This window comes from Peromyscus californicus, unplaced genomic scaffold, assembly GCF_007827085.1.
Source record: "Peromyscus californicus insignis strain IS unplaced genomic scaffold, ASM782708v3 Scaffold_8__1_contigs__length_139910024, whole genome shotgun sequence".
Taxonomy (NCBI): Eukaryota; Metazoa; Chordata; class Mammalia; order Rodentia; family Cricetidae; genus Peromyscus; species Peromyscus californicus.
The window spans coordinates 21,838,651-21,865,164 of record NW_026294606.1 but is presented as its reverse complement, the minus strand read 5'-3'; the positions used below and the strand labels follow the sequence as shown (position 1 = coordinate 21,865,164).

At 40.6% G+C, this 26,514-nt stretch overlaps 2 long non-coding RNA genes across 2 annotated transcripts in view; one reads left to right on the top strand and one right to left on the bottom strand.

Annotated features, from left to right (window-relative positions):
• Positions 1-11,381, top strand: part of LOC128103835 (uncharacterized) — a 55,740-nt gene extending 44,359 nt beyond the window's left edge. Inside the window, exons 5-6 of the long non-coding RNA XR_008215782.1 lie at positions 9,299-9,348; positions 10,117-11,381. This is a non-coding gene — a long non-coding RNA (uncharacterized LOC128103835). The remainder of the gene's footprint in view (positions 1-9,298; positions 9,349-10,116) is intronic.
• Positions 11,382-12,144: 763 nt separating this feature from the next.
• LOC128103834 (uncharacterized) lies at positions 12,145-26,345 on the bottom strand. Its single transcript, XR_008215781.1, has 2 exons — positions 25,897-26,345; positions 12,145-13,365 (listed from the first exon to the last, which is right to left on the bottom strand). It is a non-coding gene; the product is annotated as an uncharacterized LOC128103834 (long non-coding RNA).
• Positions 26,346-26,514: the final 169 nt, after the last annotated feature.

Genomic DNA, 26,514 nt, shown 5'->3' with positions numbered 1-26,514 from the left:
GATTTATTGACTTCTAGGCAAATGGCTCTGACTGGGCCTCTGCCAAACTGTGGGTCTGAAGGCAGCCCATAACTGTAGTTTAAGCAGTTGCTTTGGGGATAACAGAACTGAGAATTCTTTGTACTTTTTATAGACCCTTCCGTGTCTTCAACTACATTTGAAAACGCACTTCTGGTGCCTTAAATGTATGCTTGAAGCTGGGTGTGATGGCGCACACCTTTCATCCCAGCACCTGGGAGGCAAAGGCAGGCAGATCCCTGAGTTTGAGGCCAGCCAGTCTATAGAGTGAGTTTCAGGACAGCCAGGGCTACACAGAGAAACCCTGTCACAGAATAAACAAAAAAAAAAAGGAGTAAAGTATACTTGAGGGGTTGGCAAAGGGCTCAGCAATTAAGAATATTTACTGTAGGGGGCTGGAGAGATGGCTCAGTGGTTAAGAGCACTGACTGTTCTTCCAGAGGTCCTGAGTTCAACTCCCAGCAACCACATGGTGGCTCTCAACCATCTCTGGCGCTTATAATAAATAGCTAAAATCTTTTTAAAAAAAAAAAAAGAATATTTACTGCTCTTGCAGAGAACCTGAGTTCAGTTCCCAGCAACCACATGTGGTGGTTCCCAACAGCCTGTAATACCAGCTCCAGGAGATTCAGCATCCTCTTCTGGACTCAGTGGTCACCTGTACTTATTTATATGCACACATGTGTGCCTGTGTGTATGTATGCACACACACATACACACAAACAAATACATAATCAAAAATAAAAAAAATTTTAAACAATGCTTGAAGGCCAACATGATTAGATGGTATTTGAAATCCCAAAGAAAGTGTGAACAGGTAACATTTGATCTGGAAAACTAGGTCCAAACCACTTATTTGTTTGGTAATTAAACCAGTAATTTAAACCAAATAATGACTGGAGAAACAAATTTAGTCAATAGGTTTATGAAGCCAGCAATTCAATTATTCACATAATACATGTTGAATGCTTATAAGTATAGAAATAAAAAACATTGACATATAACCAAAATATGATATCACATACCACAGTGTCCTATAACACAAAAAATGTGCAATTGATTTTAGAATGGGTCCTGTCACATAGTAACAGTGCCCAATAAATATGCATGAATGCTTGTTGAGTGATGAGTAAATGGATGTTACACTAACTCAGATGTCAAAGCAAAACTGACATTTAGAGTTCATATGCAATTCATTTTATCTATCCATCATGAATGGGCTAAAAGAAAGAGAGATAAGAGGTTCACTTCAAAGCTGTAGTCGAACACAACTTGCATACAACAGATAATGTATGATGAAGTGTCAGACATGCTGTAAGAGTACATTTGAATGTGTGACAGCTATTACTGGACTGCTTCTAAAACCAGCCAAACATTGTTTAGACAGCTCTTACTTGGCAAAGCACTTGCCTTGGCAAATTGTTGGGTGCTGTTTAAGTTTACCAAGAAGCACATTCCCGGAAGTGGGGAAGCCCATCCTTATCTCATGCTCAAGTATGTTTATGTCCTCCCAAACCACCTGTCCCAGGTCAGGCTGGCCCTCTGGGTTTGGAACAGGGAGAGGGGAGAACCTCAGGCAGCGAAAGGTGTTGAAAACACTGCACTCTTGGGAATAGTGAAAAGGCAAACCATCTCCAACAGAGGTTCCTGTTGTGAGCACCTTGAGCTAGCTATAGGTAAGTCCCTTGTTGGTGAGGACAAACAGAACAGTTCACTCAAAGGACACCACATTTGGTTGAGAACATTCTTAATTTTATTTTCTTTAATTTTATAAAATATATTTTATAAAATGATAAAATACATTTTATAAATTCTAAAAATTTGTTCTTTATGTTGTTAAAATCAAAATTCTATATTAGAAATGAAGGAAACACTTGCAGTTGGTTAACTTTGTATGTGTATGTGTGTGTATATGAATGCATATGAGGTTTTCAGGGAACAGCTGGTTATCTGTTATGTTATTAAATCAAAACAAAATAAAAGACATGGATTATTTCACTTTCCTTGGGAAAAAAACATGCCTGCAGTGGGAATGAGAAGTTGTGATTTCATCTGTGGCAAGGCTCTCAATCCTGAAGTCCAGCATAATGGCTTCTTCTCCAGTCAGTTTCTACTGGATATTTGTAAACCCCAAATTTGATAAGACTATCTTTGTTTGCATTCTCAGGAAGGTTCCCCCAGTCCTTCCTGCTGGATGGATAAATAAGTACCCAACATAATGGCTTGTCCTATTCCTCTGATCTCTCAGTTTTAACCCCAATATCTGGCTCTAGGTTTTTTTCCACCTCCTGGGTGCATAGATTAAAGGCATGCACCACCACTGCCACCCCTGGGTTTTATTAATAAGGCCATTTAGTAATTTGTCTGACAATAAGCTGACTAGTTCAGGTGTTTGTTGCAAAGCTTATAAACACAGGATATAACAGCACCACTGAAAGGGAGAACTGGGGACCATGTATAACCCCTTAAGAGGTTTGAGCTAATTCATACAGAATAAGGAGTCACCAAAGACCACTGTTGCCCAAGACAGAAAAACTCTCTGTTTTGAAGATTTTCAGACTGACTAGAAGATAACTAAAAGGAAACACATTTTTGAATGACCTAAGCTTGTGCTTGCAAACTATGTGTTAAAGGCAGTCATCATGACCCTGGGGAAAGATGACCTGTTGCTGAATTCTAGCATGCCAAGTATTTATTTCAACAGCTTACTGAGTGCTTAGAACTTTGTGTCTTCTTTAAAACTGCTGGTGTATTCATCCCTCTCCAGATTCCTAAGTGGTTTTTTTTTCTATTGATGTTTTAATTGCCATTTTTTCCAAATTGTACTTCTCTGGATGAAGTCTAAATGGTCACTCTTCTGGATAATTTTTCAGGTGACAGAGCACAAAGGGTCCTTATAGTTTGAAAACAATGCCATACCAGTTAGTTCCACAAAAACTGACCCAAAGTCGTGCAAGACACAGAAGCTATGGGGAGAGCTCAGCCCTTCTCAATTACACATAAGTCTCTCTTATCCATGCTGGGGGCATCAGCAACATTTAAAGCTGTTTTGTCTTTGGTAAAATAATTCCTTGAGATGCAGAGTATAGTTTTCTCAGCATCCAAAAGATTAAACTGTTATCCACCTTTAAAAAATAAAAAGGAAACTAAGCAGGAACTGAAGAGATAACTCACTTGGTAAAGTGCTTGCTCTCCAAGCGTAAGAACCCTGGAATTCATGTCAAAATTCAAGCATGGCAGGCTTACCTATAATCCCAACACTGGGAAGGCAGAGACAAGAGAATTCTTTGTGCTTCCTAGCCAGCCAATCTATCTGAAATGAGAACACCAGGTTCTGTGAGAGACCTTCAAAAAATAATGTAGAAAGCAATTGAAAAAGACACCCAATATAGACCTCTGACCTCCCCAAGTACATGCACATACATGTATGTATACCCACACGCAAGCATACACTCACAGCACACACACACACACACACACACACACACACACACACACACACACAGAGAGAGAGAGAGAGAGAGAGAGAGAGAGAGAGAGAGAGAGAGAGAGAGAGAGAGAGTAATAACCATTTTTACCCCAACAGTTCTGCAAAGCTTCCTTATCTTTGGTGAATTATGTTCACTTATGATTGGCAGGTCTTTTATGTCCTTGAAATAGTCAAAATATGACCAAATAGTCATTATGTCTCTTAACCTTTAGGTAACAACACTCCCTCCCAGAAATAACCCATTCAAGATCTGAAGGACAACATAGTCAATAACCCTCAAGAACAAGAACATACAGAAAATACCAGAACACAATTGTGGGGTTACTGTCTGGTACATATGAGAGGCAAGACCCAAGGAGCATGTGATCTTGTTTACCATGGAACAAGAAAGAACTTGAGAAGTAGATCCTGCATTAGTGAGTGAGAGTAAAGGGTTTCAGGCAAATTAATGATGAATTCAACTTGATTGGTATGATTTTTATCCTGGTATCACCGAGAAGGAGAGCATTCAGGAAGGTCAGCATGGATTCTCATGACCACTACAGACCTATTAGAGTAAAGAGAGTGAAAATGATGCTGTTATGGGGACAGAAGGAATAGAAGATATGCATGAGGAAGGAAAGTTAACTGGACTTAGTGATTAGCTGCTTGATGCTGGGTAGAGATGATGCAGAAATTCAAGATGACTCCTAACTCTCCTGGATAATATATCATCCTCAAAAGAGGAATAGAGGAAAAAGAACAGCCTTGAAACAACATAATAACGCAAAACAGTCCTTGTTCATCACTCACTGCAGCAAACTGTATTATCTTATGTCCAAAGTGAGCCCAATTCTGAACATGGAATGAGTTGGGGAGGTTCAAGACCATGCAGGTCAATATTCTTCCCATTGACATCAAAGTATATATGTGTCTGTAGTTCAGAAGAGGTCAGTGGTTTAGACTCAAACGTAAGGGTCCTGAAGATAAAAGCTAACAGTAAGTGCCATATGGTGTTAGGCACTATTACTGAGGACTTCATCCATTTAATTACCATATGAGCCGTGTGAGGTAGGAACTGCAATTAATTATGTTGATAAAAGAGCTGACTTTTTAGAGGTCACATAGCTCCTTAGTAGATGAGCAAGGATACAAAGACCACTGTTTTAATTCCTAAGTCTTCAGGTCAAAGACACAAAGGAAAGGGCTATGGTGAAAACCTGGGCCACACTCAAATCCTGTTGGGAGAGGCTCTAAAAGGATATTCAGTTACATTTACACTCATGTAGTGATGCTCAACAACCAAACAGCATGACCTGTAGGGAACTGAGATGAAAATTTAGTTTAAAATTCCCTTTTCATGATTTTAAACAAGGAACTTTAGCTCCATGACTCTTGATATTTTCCCTCCCATTATCCATCGTGTATATAATACCACCTGAGAGGATTTGCTAAGAGTGAAATAAAATGAGTTTTATTTGAGAGTGCCACACATAAGGAGAACTTCCTAAAAGTCTTTTGGGCACCCTGCTCCCACCAGTCTAAAATAACCTATTATCTTCTAAAAGTAGCCACAATCACAAAACACCAAGGAACGGATGAGGCAAGGGTAAAAGTTGGATCCTGTGTGTCTTTTCGAAAGGAACATGTTTGCACAAGAAAGGCAAAGCAACTATCATTTGTATCTGCCCCTTTGTATGAGTGAGCATTTTATTTGCCAATATTCTACAGGGGATGATGGGATGTTCTCTCTCAGGCCAGTATTGTATGATACTGCTGACACCATGCCTTTCAAATGCTTTACCAGACATTAAACATCTGTAGCTATTTTGCATTCCCACATCATTGGGAGTGTTGTTGCTGTCATTCATATTTTAAGACCTTGAGCTTTATAGCTTTGCAGATTTTCTTCATTTTAAGTGCAATTGTATAAAACTTGAAAAGAAAACATCTTCTCCCAAGAAACACACAGCTCAAGTTGCTTTTATTGGAGAGATGGTTTTATCCCTCAAGGACAGAGAGATTGCTTTCCAGTTCTTCATGCCATCCAAGGGTATCCAATACACTTTGGAGAGTTTAACAAGCAGCTGCTGAGTATAAACAAGGTGCTACTGAGTACAAGAAGTTTATAAAATGTTTCACAAAAATCAGTCAGCTAGTGGGTCACTTTGGATATCACCTCAGTAACCTTACTTGGGCGTTTGTGGGAGGGGGTGGCTCTTATTGAGCTGGATATGCTACACCTTCAGAGATAACAAAGAAATCTCAAAATTTTGAGGTCTTATTTTTACATGGTGAGAGGTGGCCTGATAACAAGCAAGCTTGAGAAAATCTGCAAAATTATATAAATACGTGGCTCAACTCTTCTTCATTATAGAAATTGGACATCATGTGTCTGATTAAATTATAACTCAGTATAAACAGTGCTGTAGGACCAGTCAATACTCTGTCTTCTTGACTTGATTTGACTTCCAAGACAAGAGGCATAAAATTCCTACTGCATGCCCTATAATTTAGGCATTAATCTTTGACTTGGCATTCTAGTTACACCTACACAGAGCCTTTCAGTCTTCCAAAATGCCACTGTTCCAGAGTTTAGCAAATTTAGGCACACAGATCTGTATTGCTAGGAGAAAAAAAGCACTTGCTCTCTTCCCACTTCTTTCTATAAGACAAGTCTTCACCCTTGTGCTCTCGGCTCACTTTTAAAAATTGTTGTTATGGGTATTCTCAGTTAATTGAAAGTCTTGCAAGACTTTAATAAGAACTTCTTCTTTCCTAAAGGCTACAGCAGCCTTTATGCCAATGATGCCTTCAGAAACTGCCTTCACACCAGCCTGCTGCATATCAACTGAGCCTTCTGTTATTCATACGTTTCCCAGGATTATGTGCTCATTATATTAACAAAATCCCTATTATATCAGAATTCAATTGAGATTTCTGCTTCCCCTTAGGATTTCTCAACACAATGAATCTTTCTGCAGCTCTGCATTAGACTCACCTGGGGGATTTTTGTATTACTAATGCTTGAGCTTACCCCCAGAACAAATGAGTCAGAATCTTCAGAGGTCATGTCTGAGTTTAGTAAAGTCTCAAAATTAAGAAAGTGCTCTCAAGGTGCAGCTGGGGTTTAAGCTACTGTCTAGTCTTTCAGAATGTACTTAAGTTGGGTTTATCTCAGTCTGCCTCATTCTTTCTGGAGGATGCCCTAGGATCAACACAATGGCAAGACTGCAGTCAGCTGCAACATACAAACCAGGCTTTTATGTTTTACCACCAGGAAATCATTAAGACAGAGATGCTGATCTGCAATGGGTCTGGGAGTCTGCACTGCTAGCATGCCTCCAGCATACCAACATGGTTCTGTGGACCACTTGAAGCTGGAAGGATATCAAGCATTATTGATTATTCTATTTGATTCTTAACTCCATTTGTAACCTGGGATCTTGAGAAATAATCATGCCTGGGCCTAACTCATGAGGAAATTGAGCTGGACTCCTTGGAAGGAATCAGAGTCTCAGAGGTAGATCCTCCCCATCTAGATTTTGAAAGCTCCTAGGGGAAAGTCTGCTATGCTATAAGAGGTGGAACAATAGAGCATCCTTGCCTGGCTTATGACCAAAGCAGTGGTGAGAACATTCTCAGCTACAGCATATAAAGCAAGCCTTGAATGTTCACATCTTCTTAAACTGGACTCTCTGGATTTGAAGGTCTAGGGTGAGATTCTTCACTTTTAACAAGCTTCCAGGTGAAACCATGATGCTCCATGGACCACCTTAAATCAAGTCCTCCATGTTCACACTGATTTCATTTGATTTTTTTTAACCAAAAACAATTTTTATCTTTTAATAATGTATATGAGTGCAGATGCCTAAGAAATCAAGAAGAGGTTGTCTGATCCTCTGGAGGTATAGGCAGTTCTGAGATACCTAACATGGATGCTGGGACCTGAACTTCAGTCCTCTGCAAAGGCAGTAAAGCTCTTAACTACTGAGCCATTTCTCCAGTGCCCCGCCCCCATTTGCTTTTACAAGACTGCAACTCAAGGCACAGTGATAGAGCCTGTAAGAGGCAGGGTGGGAGAATGAGGACTTCAAGGTCATCCTGGGCTAAATGGCAGATTTGAGCCAGCTTGGGCTACAGGAGCCCACGTCTCAAGAAAGCAAAACCAAATTAAATAAACAAGTAAAATAACAATGTATGGAGTTGGGACACTGGCATTGTGGCTAACTGGGGTAACACCCCTGGGATGTTATTTCAGAGCAAATGGTGGGAAAGATTTGAGAAAAACATTGAAGAATGTTTCACTTCCTGCTGAAGATGCATGTAAACCAAAGTTATCAAACTAATATCTATATACTGAAGCAAGAACCCAGGCAAGAGATTTTGAATTTTCATGGAGTGATCTGGTGGTTTTGTCTCTGGCTGGATTGATCATCTCTGAACTCTCAATTGCTCCATCCAGGAGAGAATTCTTCATAGCATCATAGCTTCCTGCCTTCTTCCTCAATGCTTCCTTGGCTTCTACTTCAGTGGAAGGCCTTTTCCATCTCTCTGAATCCTTCCTCTGTCCTGAAGTTGTGCTTCTTCTCAAGGACTGTCTGGTCATTCTAATCCCTATCCCTACGCTGAGTATATGATAGACCAGCCTGACTCCATCTTAAGATGGAAGCCATCTTGCTACAAGGTCAAAATAAGTTCATTTCTGTTTTCTGTAAAATTTAAGTTTGAGCATGCCTTGATCCATTTTCTATAATTTGACATATTCTACACCCTATGAAATTTGACTCACTCCCTCACCATATCCTGACATCCACCCTGATAAGATGTTCTGCTCTGTGGTGATATGTTGTGTCCCCCAATATATTGTGCATCCTGATAAACTTATCTGGGGTCAGAGGACAGAACAGACACTAGATAGACAGAGACCAGAAAATGGTGGCACACACTTCTTTAATCCTATCACTTGGGAGGCAGAGATCCAACCAGATCTCTGGGAGTTCAAAGCCACACTAGAGACAGCCAGGCATGGTGCCTTATGCCTTTAATCCCAGGAAGCGATGGCAGGAAGCAGAAAGGTATATAAGGTGTGAAAACCAGGAACTAGAGCTGGTTAAGCTTATAGGCTTTTGAGCAGCAGTTCAGCTGAGACCCATTCAGAAGACACAGAGGCTTCCAGTTTGAAGAAACAGGATCAGCTGAGGAATTGGCAAGGTGAGGTAGCTGTGGCTTGTTCGGCTTCTCTGATCTTCTGGCATTCACCCCAATAACTGGCACTGGGTTTGATTTTATTAATAAGACCATTTAAGATTCATGTTACACTGCCCAATAATTTTAAGATGTTCAGCCAAGTTCCCATGTAACCAAAATGCCTCTGAAAATTAACCAACCCTTGGAAATCCCCAAGCCCTACAGCAATAAAAACCCTACTTCTCCTATGTTTGAGAGGGCTGAACTCTCAAATCCTACATTAAGGGACACTTGCTATAAATTTGGCCAAATCCACTCTCATTCGGTGGGATTAATATACATCATTCTTACTGCTTCAAGCTCCAGATATAATGCTGGGGAGCCACACCTGTAAGTGTGGCCTCTCCCTTTGCATAGATGGTTCCTACTCTCTTGTAAACATCTACTCTTGATACTTCTAAGACACTGAAATTCAGAATTCTCAAGCTGAACCCCGTTGTCCTGATTCCTTCTTGTATTTTGTCTGGACTTTTCCATTGCCTCTTAAGATGTTTTAAGCTCAGTGAAGAAAGCCAATATGTGACAGCCTTCAGTGTGTGTATCTTCATTCTGTTCTTTCAGCACGGACCTGTCCTGCACAGGAGCCCTTCCAACTCCTGACCCTGTCTGAGGTAAGCTGGGCTCCTCCTTCTTCTCACACCTTTTTTCTGCTGCCTCCTCTGTCCGACTGACGGTCTGTACCTTTGAGAAACTTGCTGCTAGCTCCTTCAAAACACCACCTGCTGTTAACACTTCTTCAACTCCAGCAGGAATTGACCAAAACCCCTGCTTGGACTCATTGCTGAAGCACTTTAACTTTTGCATTGGAATTCTGTGTTCCCTAATCTTCTACTTCAACAAACCTAGAACTGCTGGGCCTCCCTGCGCCTCCCCCTACTTCCCCCTACCTCCCCCTACCTCCTCTTCCCCTAGAGAAAGAACTCAGGGTTTTTGGTTGATTTCTTTTTTTAGCACAGTTTAATGAAATTGCAAATGGGCTGCACTGAATGGTCACTCACACAGCCTTCTTTGACTTGCTAAACAAATCCAGCCTTTATTTGCTCCATTCTCTTGTTCAATAAACATGTATTTGTTTAAGCTCAAATGGATTGCTTTGCTTCCCTAGAGAATGACAGAGTTAAAAGATGTTGATTTAGCAAATAGAAAAAAAAAGGAAGAAAGAAAGAAAAGAAACCAAACACTTGAATCCAGAAAAGGCTGGATTCAAATGTACAAATGACATTTTTGTAGAGTGACACTGTAGCTTGTCCCACTGTATCTTGAATCCACAATTCAGTCCCCAAACAAAAAGCATAAGTGCATTTCATTATAAAATGTAAGATCCATCTAAAACTGGTAGGGTGGTTTCAAGGATGATATTATTGACTCACGCTTTCCAGGGCTCTGCAACCACTGAAGTTTGAACAAAGCCAAAATTTCAAGCTAGGATCTCGAAGTGAAACCAGAAGCTATGGTTAAGAGAACAGAAATAGAATTGACAATCCAAATGTGTCAACAGCCATGAATACTGATACCAACAGATTTCAGGTGCTATTATTTTTTATTCCAAAGGTGAGTAAGTGTTTTAAATTTTTAAATGTTTAAATGCTTGGTTATATGTGTATATGTATTATATATACATTCTTTTTAACATGGAAAGAAATTCTTTACAAAGATTAATAACATTATAGCTCCAGTAAACTTTAAATGGTGCTCATGGATAAAAGACAGAAGTCTCCAGAAAGGCAACAGCTATCTTCAAGAAGGACTATGACTTGGGGATTATGATGATGTGTGTGGATCTGGTGGTGACAGTCTACAGAGCTGACTGGCACAGAGCTGTGCCACAGCTAAGCTATACAGGAACCATCTGGCAGCGATCTACTTGATGATGTTGGAAGGACATCCACGAGGATTGTGAAGAATATGGAAGAACAGATCAGTTTAGTCTCTGAACACAAGATGCAGTTGTTCCCAGGTGTGCTCATCCATCATCTCTTGTAAGGTTGTAGATGTTATTGTCTTTGTAATGGATTTGTGAGCCCAGAACAGAAGAGGCAGATTAATTTGTGGAATAGTTTACCTCTGCCAATGAAGAAAGTATAGGCTACAAAATTCCTGTTGAAGCAGTTTGTCCTTCCATCCTGGTTGCCCCTAGAGCACTGGGCTAGCCTCTGCTACAGAATGCACATGATTATCAGATTATTTGTCTATGGACGTCTGAAGGCTGCGAGTCCTTTCAATGCAGGAATTTTATTTTTAGTCCTTTTTTTTAACAATATTTAGAGGTTTGTCAGTGCCTGCTGTTTTTTGTGACAACGTGGTTCAATAGAGTTTTACATCATTTACCCTAGTAATTGCTCAATATTTAGCAAATGAATTCTCTACCAATTACTTCATCCTTTACCCCCTTTACCAGGGATAAACATTCCAAGAGGAAAGTTGATGTTTATTTCATGATTTTCATGTTTGGTGATGTTGATGAATTGTTGGGGCAGCTGATTATTTAGCTACTGCCTTGGCACATAGGGGTTTTCCCAGTATGTATCAACCACTCAGTCCTTATAGAGGCCAAATAATAATTACTCTGTGCCTTCTAACAACTGAGTTTTTGAGACATTTTGAATCTGAGAATGTTAGTTCTTAAGTTCACACTAAAAGTCTAAAGAAGGCCGGGCGGTGGTGGGCACGCCTTTAATCCCAGCACTCGGGAGGCAGAGCCAGGCAGATCTCTGTGAGTTCGAGGCCAGCCTGGGTTACAAAGTGAGTTCCAGGAAAGGTGCAAAGCTACACAGAGAAACCCTGTCTCGAAAAACCTAAAAAAAAAAAAAAAAAAAAAAAAGTCTAAAGAAGACCATAGTCAAAATCAGATTGGACTTGATAGGGGACTCCAAGCAAGAAGCAGAGGATAAAGGGGCTTAAGTCCTTCTCTTTCCAGCCACCCTTTGAGACACAGGAATATCAAAAGTCAACTTCCTCTGGCACAAATGACATGGTCAATAATCAGTAAAACACTAGTAGGCAAGGATTTTGAAATTTTGAAAAGGTAACAGTTGAAATACTATCATGGAAAAACTACAAGCTGCACGTAACTCACTGGAAGTCCTGGCCTCCCGTGGCTAGGTGAAAAAAAAAATCAACCAACACTGCTCTTTCAGTAAATGACCAAGATCCAAGGGTTGCTTATAACTAATTATAAGGTCAAAGAAGAACCAATAACAAAGGCAAGAAGCTTTCTGGTGAATGGCTAACGATAAAGCTGTTCCTTATGTCTTCCTGAACCAGAGCAAAAGATAGCACTGACAATGTAGTTATTGTTCCTTCCTATCTTAGATACACCTTAAGTTCGAGGCCACCTACAGCCGACTCCAAGGTGAAAGCAAATAAAATCAATAGAGTGTGTATTGATGAAATTATTAAGGCCGCTCCAAGTAGTTAAAAGGGAGGTTTATTTTGTGGGGTAACTTACAAGTGAAGGGATAGGCTACAGGGTCTGGGAAAGGTGTGGCGCAGTCCGGTGGTGTTCTCTGGAAAACTCTGCTCAATCTACCTCCAGCGTCCAGGGTCCAGGAACCAAGAGAGCCGGCTGCATCCAGATCTTGGGTCTTCAGCGTCCTCTCTCAGTCTAGCCTTGTATGCGTGACCGTTACCGAAGCCTCAATGGGGGTTGGAACTTCCAGATCAAAGCAGGAATGGCTACCCACTACGTGTGTGTGTGTATGTGTGTGTGTGTGTGTGTGTGTGTGTGTGTGTGTGAGAGAGAGAGAGAGAGAGAGAGAGAGAGAGAGAGAGAGAGATTTTCAGTTGGCCCCAAGGAGTAGAGCAGCCTTTCTGTTCCTGTCACCTGGAGAGAAGGGCGATTTACTGCCCCTTCAATAGAAGTAAGGTACAAAGATCCCAGCACCTGGTTCTTTCTCATTTCCTATTGTGCCCATCTTGACTTCCAGGGTACTTAGCTTTTATCTGAGGCTATTAAAAGTACAGTTTTCTCTCTTTCTCCTCCTTTACTTCTGACTGTAACAATTGTCCCGGAGTTCCTATCTGAGTGCATCTTAACATTCTTTATCATGATGAACAAGGCCTGCAGAAAGGAACTCTGTGTCCTGGAGATAGATTCCACCATAGTGCTGATAATGACATTGTCCAAAGGATGATGTGAGAGATCTCTAACTCAACTCAATATTCTGTTTCAACAACATTTCTTTCCAGACACAGCAATACTATGTAACCATCCCAAAGGAACATTTTTACTTTCTGATGTATGATTCAGTGGCATTTTAGCTTCACTGCCACTATAATTTAGCTTTAAAAAAAATCTCAAAAATGTGGAAAAATAACTGTGCTTTGTTTCTTCCTGGGCAAGATAGTTCAGTTTTCATAGGCTATGCTACTATTGGATGTATTATTTCACCTCAGCTACTGTACCAAGACTAGTTTAACTCCCAGCATCTGTGTTCAGCTCAGTTTGTTGGTGTTAAAAACAATTACAGCAAGTATTGCTGCATGCCTGTACAGCAGCTTGACAGGAGATGATATGTATTTTAGAGTTAAGAAATACATGACGCTGGCATCACTATTTTCAAAGGGAGTAAAACACGTGAAGTCCGTTGAGTCTTTATAACTGGCCCTTCCAATGTCTCAGGATTTAGCTGAAGGAAACAACACAGAAAGCAGGCATTGAAATCAATGAGGCACTACATTTTTCTTTAGCTTTTCAAACACATTGCAGGAGAGTAAGGAAAATCTATGGCTGATATAGAAACACACCAAAGATCCTCATTGTCACCAATGCTAGGCTTGCCTTTTGGAGATGCATCTGTCTTTGAGTCATTTGTATCTGTAAGTATCCCCCCACTCTTCTTCCTGTAAGCAACTAATTCATCCATCAGGCTGGACTCTGGTGGTGTCTGTATTGGTCTGTCATCAGCTCTATATCTGTGCAGTGTAGATGTTTGTTCCTGTCTCCCCAGTAACAGTGTTATACAGCACCTCAAAAATTACATAAAAATAGAAGTATTACAAAAAGGAAGGAAACAAATGGAGGGTAAGCAGGGAGATGGTGGAGAGGAGTAGAGGAGAATGGCCAATAAAAACAAATGTGGAGGAAAATGCCATAATGAAAGCCATTGCTTTTTAAACTAATTTGAAACATATAAATAAAAGAAAATTTTATCCAAAAAGCAACAACACAACAAAAAACAAAACAAAACAAAATGTAGTTACTGTTATTCAGCAGTTCTACTTGGGTATAGTCTCAAAACAAATTTCAGAAGGAAAAGTAGTGTCTCTTTGGGACACAAAATTGGGTATATATTTATGTCTATGTTATTAGCAACATTGTTGATGATGGTCAAAAGGTAAAAGCAACTCATGTCCACGATGAGTGAGTGGATGGATGGATGGATGGATGGATGGAAAAACACTGGAATACTATTTGGCCTTAAAACTGAAGGAAACTCTGACACATGCTATGACATAATGATCCATCAAAATATCACACCACGGGGCTAGGAATGCTGCCATGGTGGAGTGAGTAGTACCCTGGCATCAACGATGCCCTGGCTCCCATCTCCAAAACTGACAAAAAGTAAAGAAACATCACACTAAGTAAAACAAACCAATTCCAATAGAGCAAATATTATATGGCTTCACTTATATGAAGTACTTAGACCAAAGTCAGCCTCAGCCAGATGCCAGAAGAATAGAGGCTGCCAGCAGCTGGAGACAGGAGGGGGAGAATTCCAATTTCGTAAGATGAAAAGTTCTAAAGAGACAATTGCGTGATGGTTGCTCAACAACACAAAGCGTTCTATGGCACTGAGGCTGTGTAGCAGTTTCCTTTCAGACTGAAACATTCTATCCTGCAGGCAAGCTCTTTACCGCAGAAGGTAAACAACTCAAAACGCTTCAGGAAGTCTCTGAAACTGACCATATTTTTACAAGCACCTCCTTCCCCAGGAGAAAGCCTGAGAGTCATGAGCCAAGATGCAAAGAAGACTGAGACCACACTGGGCACCTGGAAGGAGCAGAGACCTACTGAACCGCCTAGAAGAGGCTCCAACCAACTGAGCCACCACGGAAACCTGTTGAGCTGCCTGCAGGTTGTTCAGTGTGCTCCAGATTCCCAGCTTTGTGAACTGTTATCCACGCTAGGGTGGACTCTGGTGACACAGCTGTCTTTGAGTTATTTCTGTTCCTCTAAGTAACTCCAATTAAACTCATTGGTTCACCAAGTTGAACTTTGATAGTCATACTTTGGACTGTCATGGGATCCCTATCTGGGTTGAGTAGGTGTGTGTGTGTATGTGTGTTGTGTTGTGTCTTCTCAGGAAAAGTTTGTCGCACAACATTGAGCTGTACACTTAAAATGATTATGATGGCAAAGTTTACATCATGTATATCTTGACACAGTTAAAAAATTAAAACCAAAAAGAATCTCCAGGAAGCCCCCTACCCACCCACTTTTCTGGTCTTTGAAGTCACCGTGGATGTGCAGAGCATCATGGGGAAGATCCTAACTCAGACACAATTTAGAGGAGGTGAGATAATACTGAACTTGATTCCCAAACACCTGGGTATGAATCTCTACTCTGTCATTTATAAGTCACTCTTTCTCTTAACAGCATGTCTGACATACCCTATAAAGTAGAGAATGGAGTGAAATAAAGAAATCTTATAATCCTTGATTTTTATTATTTTTTTAAATGTGTAAAGTTGGAGGAGGGGGAGAACAGGGCCAGATAAATGGCCAATTATGTACAGAAGTTTAAGGTGGACAGTCTGAAGCTGACCTGGTTCTTCTCTCTTCTGATTGACTAGTCATATAGGAGGTCCTCCTTACATCTACCATACTCTGACTACTTAACCACTTACAAAGTTACTTTTTCTGCATTTACGTTTTATTTTCTATCCCATGGGAATAACAGTAATGGCCTCACAGAAGGTGGACTGAGGTAGGTCATGGTGCTTGAAGAAGTGGACCTTTCTGTCTGTTACTCAAGAGAGGGAACACATCCCAATAAATATTCCATGCCCTTGGTCTTCATAGTTTTCTATGCCTGTAAATGAAAATCTGAATGCTGTGTATATTCTGAACTACTCAGTCTGGAGTGGGACAAGAGTTCCCAAGACTTCAGATGATCCTTTTTACTCATAGGCACATTTAGCTCATGAGGCTGTAACAGTATGGTCCATGCCTAAATATCTTCACTTTTTATAAGAAGTTAGAAAGTCCTAATTATGTCCCATTCATGAAAATTCATGTATTGGGATTTGGATAATGTTAGGAAGGTGGTGAGATATTGTGAAATGGCTTAGTGGAAAGATATTGGTATCACTATCTCCAGAAAGAATAGATATATACTTGGAGGACCCTGGTTAGTCTTTTTGAGGTTATTGAAAAGAACAAGCCTGGTGTCTCCCCCATGCTCTGACTTCCTGTTGCATACACGCCTACCATGATGCCATCCACTATCTAATGCAACTAGAGATGCCCTCATTAGAGCTAGTGCCCTGTTGTTCAGACTTTTAGCCTTTTGAACCTTGAGTTAAATAAACTTCTTTACAAGTTATCCAGCCTTTGTTATTTTGTTATACTAACAGTAATGGAAAACAAACTAATACATGGGATGGCTGCTATCTTAGAAATAAAGACTAGAGTTTTTAACTTTGCCACTCTTAAGTGAGAGAAAGAAAAGCCCAGAGCTGAAAAGTGCCGTGACTAAGGCTGAGAACAAGGATGGCTCAGTCCTTACACTTACCATGAGTCCTGTTATCAAGGACACTCTTAAGCCTTGTCTTTCTTGAACATACATCCTGACTAAAAAGCCCATGAACAGAGAGCCAACAGCCACACTCAACAGAAAAAGCATGAGGTCTCATGCTTCTTTCTAATCTGGAATTTTCTACTGTAGTGGTTCTCAACCTTCCTAATGCTGTGACCCTTTAATAAAGTTCCTCATTTTGTGGTGACCTCCAACCATAAAATTATTTTCATTGATATTTCACAGCTGTAATTTTGCTTCTGTTGTGAATCATAATGTAAATATCTGCTTTCCCATGGTCTTAGGCAACCCCTGTGAAAGGGTCATTTGGCCCCCAAAGGGGTCATGACCCACAGGTTGAAAACCACTGTTTTACACCTTTTCAAAGGAACAGAGGCAAGTGACTAGTCCATATTTTCTCACTACCTAAGAGTCTGAGGATACGTTTTATACAATGAAACTCAAGCTATCATTAACCCTCTAAATGATTTTCTTTCTTGAAACTTTAGATGACACGTGGCGAGGATTTGAACTCTGTTTATCCCTCACCTTCCTACCTCTGGATCTCAGGCTTTGCTTTCTCACTCTTTAGAATAAAAAAAGATGGAATGTTCCAAGAGATGCCAAAGCCACCACATCCTCTCTGAAGAGTGAGTAGTGCTGGTGACAGCCTCAGCCCCAGCCCATGAGCCTGTCAGCTTAAGAGAATACCTCTCCTGCCATGACTCCCCACAACAGCTTCCCAGGAGTGTGTGAGAAGCGTTCCTGTGTCTCTGCTGCAGCCCCAGTGGGTGCTTCTTGGCTGAGTCTCCCCACATATGTTGTCTTCATGGTGGCTGCTCCCAGAAAGGATTGTAACTCAGGGGAATCTCTTCACAGATTTCTGTCTGGCTTTAAAACAAGGAGCTCTCAAACATGTCAAATCAGAGAAGCAGAGGGTGGCTCTATTTTGGAGGTACATTTTCCCTCTGGGTTTGTGAAGTTGTCCCCTGAGAGGACTCTTCCCTCCTGCATCCATCAGTTTGATGGCTTGCACATTGGAAAGCAACCTGGTATCCTTTGGAAAACAGAGACACGGTTTAGTGAGGTTCAGGTTGAATCCGGAGGGAGGGAGGCAGCAGGAGGCGGGGGAGGGACAGCACTGTTAATGTACACAGCATGTAGCATTAGTTGAATGCTTCTGTTGGTTGCCATAGGAATGAGAAGACTTTTGATTTGAAATCACAGTTCCTCTGAAGCTATGTTTAAATTGCTATGCTGGATTCTTGCTGTTTACCACTACCAGCTTTTGAAATCAAGGGCTCTTTAAAAAATGCAGTTCAAATATTTTCCCTGACAAAGGAGGTTGTACCAACCTCAAAAATGTCACTCCCAAGGCCCTAACAGCTAAAGAACAGGGACTTCTCTCAATTACTTTGCACCACACACTTCCCAAGCCAGTGAAGTACAATGCAATTCCATTATTTGTCCTTCCAAGAAGAGTCTGTGAGATCCACAAAAAAGTATGGAAGGGACAGCTGGGCACGCAAGGCAATTGTCATTATGGTGATGTGGAAGCACATTTGAAAATCAAACAATTGGTTTGTAACAAACAACCTTCGACATCATTTTCAAGATTACTTGTTTAAAATATGGTGGCATGTGTGCGTGTGTGTTTTTCCCATCCAACAGCTTTCTAATACTTTCTGATACAAATGCAAATTTCTGATACAAGAGTGCCAGCCTTTAGGTTCAACGTTAAACACAACACCATGTTTCACAGTGTCTCTCCTTCCCTTCACCCATTACCAAGTAGACATATTTTACACCTAAGTTGAAAAGGATTAGAGAAATTAAACACACTGAAGATCAGAAACTGCGTACAAAGCCTTCCAAATGACATCTGAACTGGCATCCCCTGTTATGACTTGTGTATGAAGTGTCCACAGAAAGCATAATTTATAAAAGGCATGGTCCCCAGCGAACGGATCCTGTCTCTGAGAGGTGACTGATTCAGCCTGGACCTAAGCCAGTGATGAACTGATAATTTGATTCCATTAATGAACAGTGGTGGAAAGTGGGTGGGACCTGGTTGAGCGAAATAAGTCATCAGGGCTATGTCTTTGAATAGCATATCTTCTCCCTGGATGCTTCCTTCTCCTCCTCCTCCTCTTCCTCCTCCTCCTCCTCCTCCCCCCTCCTTCCCCCTACTTCCTCTTCCTCTCCCTTCCTCTTCCTCTTCCTCTCCCTTCCTTCCCATCCTCTCTTTCTCCTCTCCTCTTTCCCCCCTTCCTCATTCTCTCTCTCCCTTTCATTTATTCCTTACACCTTTTCTCCTTCCCCATATGCCCCTGCCACCATGAGCCCCAAAATATGGAGCCAACTGATACCAAGTTGGAACCTCTGAAAATGTGAGCTGAGATACACATTTTCTCTCTTCACCTGTTTATGCCTGGTGATTTGTCACAGGGACAGAAGGCTAACAAATACACCACCTCTGTCCTCAGTACCTGAGACCTGGATATATCTGCTCATTTACAAATACAACCATTTTCAATGTTCGTCTTAAGAAGAGGAAAATTGAGAAAACCTGGCTTTGGCTAACTTTTAATCTCCTGAGAAAAATAATTGATCTACATTATTGTATTCCCAGCACCTAGTACAGTGTGAGGCACATAACAAGTGAAAATCATCTTCCAATTAAATCGTGATAAATAAACAAGTAGTGATTGTGTGGTAGTATGTTTTCTGCAAAATAAATGGAATTTTCACTTGTTGAGCCATTTTTCATAAAGCACCCACTATGCATCAAATATCTCCATATATTATGCCATTTAACTTTGTCAGGGGATAAGATGAAGTTTGTGAAATTCTGCTATAGCTCATTACCTGCTATTGCAAATTCCTCTCAGGAAACCTGGGTAGTAAGAAGAATACCGAATACTTTTGGTGAAAATATCTTCGAATGGCCCTAGTGCTCCCTAATTTTGCATAACCATCTAGAGAAAAATGTATTTTCTGGGGGCTGGAGAGATGGCTCAGAGGTTAAGAGCACTGACTGTTCTTCCAGAGGTCCTGAGTTCGATTCCCAGCAACCACATGGTGGCTCACAACCACCTGTAACGAGATCTGTTACCCTCTTCTGGCCTGCAGGCATACATGCTGTATACGTAATAAATAAATAAATAAATAAATAAATAAATAAATAAATAAATAAATAAATAAATCTTTAAAAAATGTATTTTCTGTGAGGGAAATTAATTATAGTGACTAAGGCTCCTCAGAGTTATACCACAACCTAGACGCACGTTAGATGCTTAGCATGTATACTTTGTTCAATATGTGTATAGGCACAACTGACCTTAGCACACATTAGAGACAGAAGCAGTATATGGTAAACTGGATTTCATTAGACCTGATTTGTGATTCAAATGAAGGGGTTAATGTTTCATCTTATATGGTAAATGTGTTGGAGTTTGGGTGGATGAGATGGAGTCCCTCCTTCTGTAAATCTTTGTAGCTATTTATTGGCCAAAATCGTATTTCCAAACAATATTGAACCTCAGCATCGTTTATGTGTCAGCTTCTATGTTATTTACATATGTTCTCACAGGTGACCTTGATTTTTGATCCAATGCTGCATGGATTGAAGCTATGACCCCTCCCGCCTAAAGTTTGCTTGCTCTGCTGGTTACGAGTATTAGCACCAGATTTCCATGCCAATGTTTTTCACTACTTCATTGTGTTATCTCCTGAATGATTGAATAAAACACGTCTTTGGGGTTTTCTATGCAGCCACGAGAGTTTTGAGTTTATGAAAGACTTCTTTTTTCCTTTACTACTAATATTTATGAAAGATGAAAATTCAATAAATACCAATAAAATTTCTTTTGTTTCAGAAGTAAGCCCCACCTCCCCGTGGTATTAACCACTGTATGAGCATAACAGAACAGCTAGATCTGGAATGATGAATTGGGACCCTGATGTCTTCAATGCCTTTGGGTGACAGAATACTAAGAGTATTCGACTCTGAACAACAAAATACAGGACTCTTTCATGAATAATAGTATTTGTTATGCAGTGATGAGAATCTATAGCCTTGCATATGCACATAGGGAAAGTCTTACATATTAATAGTTAGACATAGAAACCCTGTTGTAGAATTTGACAGTTAGTTTAAATCCCAAAATAGGGGAAATACCAAAGTTCCTTTGAAGTACTACTTTGATACTCCTCATTCTCCCTGCCTCCCTGTAGACTCTCACTGTTGGGTTCAGCATGATTTTCCTAATGTGTATTGAAAGCTCAGAGCCTATGAAACCTGTGGGGTCCATCAGAGTTGTGTCTCTTAGAGATCATTATTCTTTTTTTCCTTCAACGTGTCTTTTGATGTTTTTTAAGTTTCTATCTTAGTTTTAAGAACAGTAAAATGCAATTTAACTTGTAATTAATTTTTAGTCCCTCCAAGAGAATTGAAAATAAACTTTAAATACACAGAGAATCCAGGGCACTGTGATTTTGTTCTAGTGGAAGTCAACTGTTGTATGTATCCTAAAACTCACATTTCAAAGACTGTCACTGATGACACATCTGCCATTAGACATTCATTTCCACGACTGCAGAAGTAGAGAGTAGGGAGATGTGGTCAGTAGAGCAGCTTGACAATTTCTCATTTTCTCAACTGAACATTTCCCCATTTCCCTACTTGTAGACCAATATCTAGAGACACTGAACTAGATATGATTTTTGGCTATTTTTTCTACAAAGTAGAGATTTGCATATCACAAGCAAGATGAATATAGCAGACTCTATTTGGCAGAGGAAATGGTGGTATTTGAACTCATGTTATTTATGTGTTGAACTGAGTTTTCTCCAAGGTAGTCACAGAGGGAAAAGGTTATTTTTAGAAGCAGCAGCAAGAGGAGCCAAAAGCACTTGCTCTGCTGAGCCCCGGCCTCCTCAATAACTTCCAAGCCAATTTCTCTGAGGAGGTACTTCACAGTGCAACCCCAAGAGAGGACTGGCCAAGGAAGACTTTTCAATATAAATGTCCCTGAAGAAGATTCAAGAATCTGCCTCCATAGCTGGAGATGACTCAGTGATTAACAGTGGATACTGCTCTTGCAGGGACCAGAGTTTGGTTTCCAGTACTCATACTGGGAAGCTCACAATCACCCATAACTCCAGCTCCAGATAATCTGACATCCGCTTTTGGCCTCCACTCATGTGAACTTGCAAACATGCACCCACATACTCACACTCACACCCACACTCACACCCACATCCACCACATTTTAAGTAATAAAATCTGGAAAAAAAAAAAAAAAGAATATGCCTTTGGGCCATCCAGATATCTTCAAGCCATGATCTTACTTGTGACATTTACAGACTCAATGCTCTCTTCTGACAGACAAATGCTAACACATTATATAAAAGGAAAGTCCCCCAAATATGTTCATGGGCCTATGTGCAATAAAATTCAGCTCCTCCTCCTCCTCAATATAAAAGTTCTTTTTCTCTGTCTGTCTTAATTCTCTGCCTTTTTATTTTAGCTTCCAACTATTATCAAACCTTCCTCCAAAAACAGCAGTAGAAATTAATTTGCTCTTATGTAAAAATAACTGATGGTGGCTAAAAGTATTTCTTCTTCCAGGGAAATTTTCATATGAATAAAGTCTCCGATAAAATGTTTGCAGAACCATGCTATTTGATGACAGGCTGTTCTTTTTTATTGATTGAGAATTTCATACATAATGTTTGATCACGGCCTCCCCCACTACCTCCCCTCCCCCCCAGTTCTTCCTCTATCTCCACTACCACTCTTCCCTCCCAACTCCGTGTGTTCTTTTCTTTCTTTTGAACCCACAGAGTCTTCTTGGTTCTCCAGTATGTGCATGGCTTAATGAGAAAATAAGAGAAAGAGTTCTCATGAGTCAAAGGTTAAGACTGAAGAGAATGGTTTGTCAAACAGAGACAAACCACTGTTTTTTCCCCCTTTGCTCATGTGCACACATATTCACATATGTGTGGGTACATACTTGTACTTGTGGATGTACCTGTGCGAAGGCCAGAGGTTGACAGCTGGTATCTTCCTGAATCATTCTCCATCTGACATATTGATATAGGATCTCTAACTTGAACCCAGAGCTCACCAATAAGCTAGTCTAGTTGGCCAGATTGCTGCAGGGATCCTGTCTCTGCTTCACGAAAGCTGAGATTACAGATGGGCTATCATGCCTCCCCAGAATTTATATGGGTACTGAGGATCTACACCTCTTGAGTACTTTTCCTTGATGAGTCATTTCCCCATCTCCAAACTACTGCTCTTGAACTGTACCTATTTGGGGGTCAACTCAATAAAAACGGATAAAGCTTTCTGTATAGTCAGCCTATGTATCTATGGGCCCATCTATGAATTCAATAAGCTATGGATCAAAACATTCAGTGAAAAATTGCAACTGTACCAAATACGCACAAATGTTCTTCGTGCCATTATTCTCTAGGCAATAATTACATAGCATGTACATTGTATTAGGTGTTATGGGTTACCTAGGGAATATTTTAAGTATACAAGGGGATGTTTGTAGATTGTGTGAAAATAGTCCACTATATGATGTAAAGGAATTGAGCACTTGAAGATCCTAGTATTTATGAGGGTCCTGGAACCAATCTCCCACATATCTCAAGGGAGTGGTGACTGGACTTGTGTAGAAAACTAGCATTTTACCTGAGCCTTCAACCTACGTACTCTGCCAAGACTTTCAGGATGTTATTTTACTTTAAGAGAGATTCTAATATTCCCAAGTTTAGATGGTTTATTAACCAAAGAGAAATGTCCCCAAGATTTTATGCAGGCCAAAGGCAGAATTTCATGAAGTCTAAACAGGGTGTTCTAGAGAGTTCTACAATGTAGTGAGACAGCTGAATAAGTAAGGCCATTGTAGAATTATAAATAAGAAGAACCTCAGCAAGTAGATTACACCTTGCCTGAACCCAGGGAAGAGCAATCAGATGGTATAAGAAGAACAGGTTACTTACTTGCTGTGGTCTTCTCTTTCTTAATAATTGGCTCTTACAGCACCAATAGACTGAATCAGTAAACGCCAAAGGTAAATTAGTACATCTGACATTTCCCCTTATACCTGGATTCCATATGCATTTATCTGTTTCAAATCAAGTCTATACTTATTCACCTTTTATGTGCACTGAAGATCTATCTTCTTACCACCAAACTGGAAACAGAAAGATAAACACAACCAAATCCAGATGGTTTTAGCCCTACATTCCTATATTTTCATATGGTTTGATTTCTGTGGAATTTTTAAAATTAGTCTTACTTATAGGTCATATAGATACATCGGCATTGCCTGACTTAGCTTAAACTCGGGGGATGTTTTTCAGTTAAACAGTTCAGTGCCTCATGAATGTTAGCCCAGAACATCACCACCTACTCTGATTTTATTGTATGTCAGAAGAATGGTGTGACATACAATGGCATTAGTGATGCTTTTAAACAGGTAGTAGTTATAAAAACACAGCTGAACTGAACAGGTCTTGATGTTGACGTTGCTTTTAGAGAATTACTATTTTCCAACATTTACAAGTCATTTTCTAGCTGGACGTGGTGGTGATGCCTATTATCCCAAACCTCTGGAGAATAAGACAGGAGAAGTTCAAGGCCAGTCTAAGCTATATGGAACTCAAGGTCAACTTAGACTACACAGGGTTTCAGGTTAGCCTGAACTACACAACTCAACAAACCAAGATCTAGGGACACAACTCAGTGGTAGAGTGCTTGTCTAACGTGACCCAATCTTTGGTTTGATCTCCAGCACTGCAGAAATTGCTATACTCTTAACTGACTGAAATTTAAATATAACTTTTTTTTTGACCCACCTGGAGGAGGTGACCCAATCTTCTACCAACACCTATTTTGATTCTTTGGGTACCATCAATAATAGTGGTGATTTTTATCACATGCATGTTATGTATGTATTCTATGTCTGTGTTTACCCAGAGAATGAAACTAGTTTTTGAAAATCTATTTCAGAGCCAAGCATGGTGGCACACACCTTTAATCCTAGCATTGGGAAGGCAGAGGCAGGCAGATCTTTGAGTTCCAGGGCACCCTGGTCAACAAAGCAAGTTCCAGGAAATCCAGGGCTACATAGAAACCCTGTCTCACAAAAGAAAGAGGAGGAGGAGGAAAAAGAAGAAGAAGGAAAGGGAGAGGAGAAGAAGAAGAAAATCAGTTTCAGAAATTGGTTAGATTATATTTTGAAAATATAATGATTATTTATAAAGTCCCTTTTTGTGAGCAAAAAATCACTTCCTTTCCAAATTATTGCTTTTTAAAAGTTAAAATACTACCCATCTTTTACAATCATAGCCCTTTCACATCACGTACATCATTTGGGGGAGAGAGAGACAGATAGACAGACAGACCGAGACAGAACATGCATGCATGCAAATGTGCCACAGCATGCATGTGGAGGTTAGGAGACAATTCCAGGTGTCAGTCAGCACAATCTCTTATGTTTGAAGCTGCTGTAGGCCAAGCTAGCCAAGTTCCCAGGGATCCTCATGTCTCTACTTTACACCTCACTTTAGGAATACTGGAATTACAGACATGCATTACCACATCTGGCTTTTATGTAGATTCCTGGGATTCGAACTCAGGTCCTAATGCATGAACAGCAAGTACTTTACACACTGAGTCATCTCCCCAGCCCCAAACACATTGTAAAGCATTTCAAGTTTCCTTTGCTTGGTCAGCTCTCCAAAAACACTGAATCCCAAACCTACTCTAAGTCTCAGGAACCCGATCCATTTTTCAAATGTCCCATTTAGCATCACCTTCCTCCATCACAGGCTCATTTACACTTAGCACAGTGTCTGATGTTTTTCAGCTTAATCTCTTTCTCTCCTTTCCCTCTGCTTCTCTCCTCTCTCTGCTCTCTCCCCTTGTGTCTCTCACCTATGAGTCACTATAATTTCAGTAGAAGCACAATAGAGGGTTAGAACTAGTCGCCCACACCCTACTGTAAGTGAAAGGCACCAGAAGACAGCTTTGTCTTCCTGTAAATGTCAAGTGTTCACCTGTCTCTATTGAGGTCTGAATAGAAATTCCACCTTAAAGACCTAAGGCCTGGGGTCTGAGCAAAGCCTAGAGCATTCAGAGACCAAGCTGACTCCCCACAAGGCCATTTGATTGGTCATTCCACTTTGTTCTTCCTTCAGGCTGATCTCTCTGCAGCACTAACTCGGTACACGGTTTGCTCAGATATGGTGGGAGAGCCCACCCCATTATTGATCCATACAACAATCAGAAAAGCATTTCCTGGTTTCTCTCCTGGGAGACAACCCCCTAACCCACCAAAGGCAAGGTAGCATGAAAGACACATGAATGGGCGGTCCTCAAAGTTAGCAGACACTCACCAGCACTTGCGCCTTGGCTGAGCTGTGTACACAGGAAGGGGAGTCTGGTGATCTCTCTCCCACGTCTCTGTAAACATTTCTTCTCCTGTCTTAACCACCCATCATGATGCTGCACACTACGCTGTACTAACTGTCACTTCTGCTTGGTCCATACTAGGTGGGAGAAGGCTGCAGAAAACACACACTAGGTGTGACTTGGTTATCATCGTAGCTTTTGTGAGCACATCTCTAAAGTCTTGTGCCTACAAGTCTTCCCTGGGAATATGGTATAGAGGATGTCAAACCAGGCTAACCCAAGGGACCCAACCAAAGCTGCTTTTCGTGGTTGAGATAATCCTGTTGCATTCAAAAAAGAGAAGTGCATTTAGGCATTTTGAAGATCTGACCACGCAGAGAACAGAAAGAGGAAGTGTGAAACCCAACTGGCCTTCTGTAATTCTCTCCAGAAAATAGCTCACAGTTTTAATTGCCCACCTCGTTTGGCAGCTCAAAAGGAAAGTGGCAGTGCACCAAACCCTACTGGAGCAGCCTTCAGGATTAGAAAGTACGCCACACCTTGGAGAGCCTAGGAGACAGGAGAATCATTTTAAATGCAAATTAAATTGAGGGGGTAGCAGA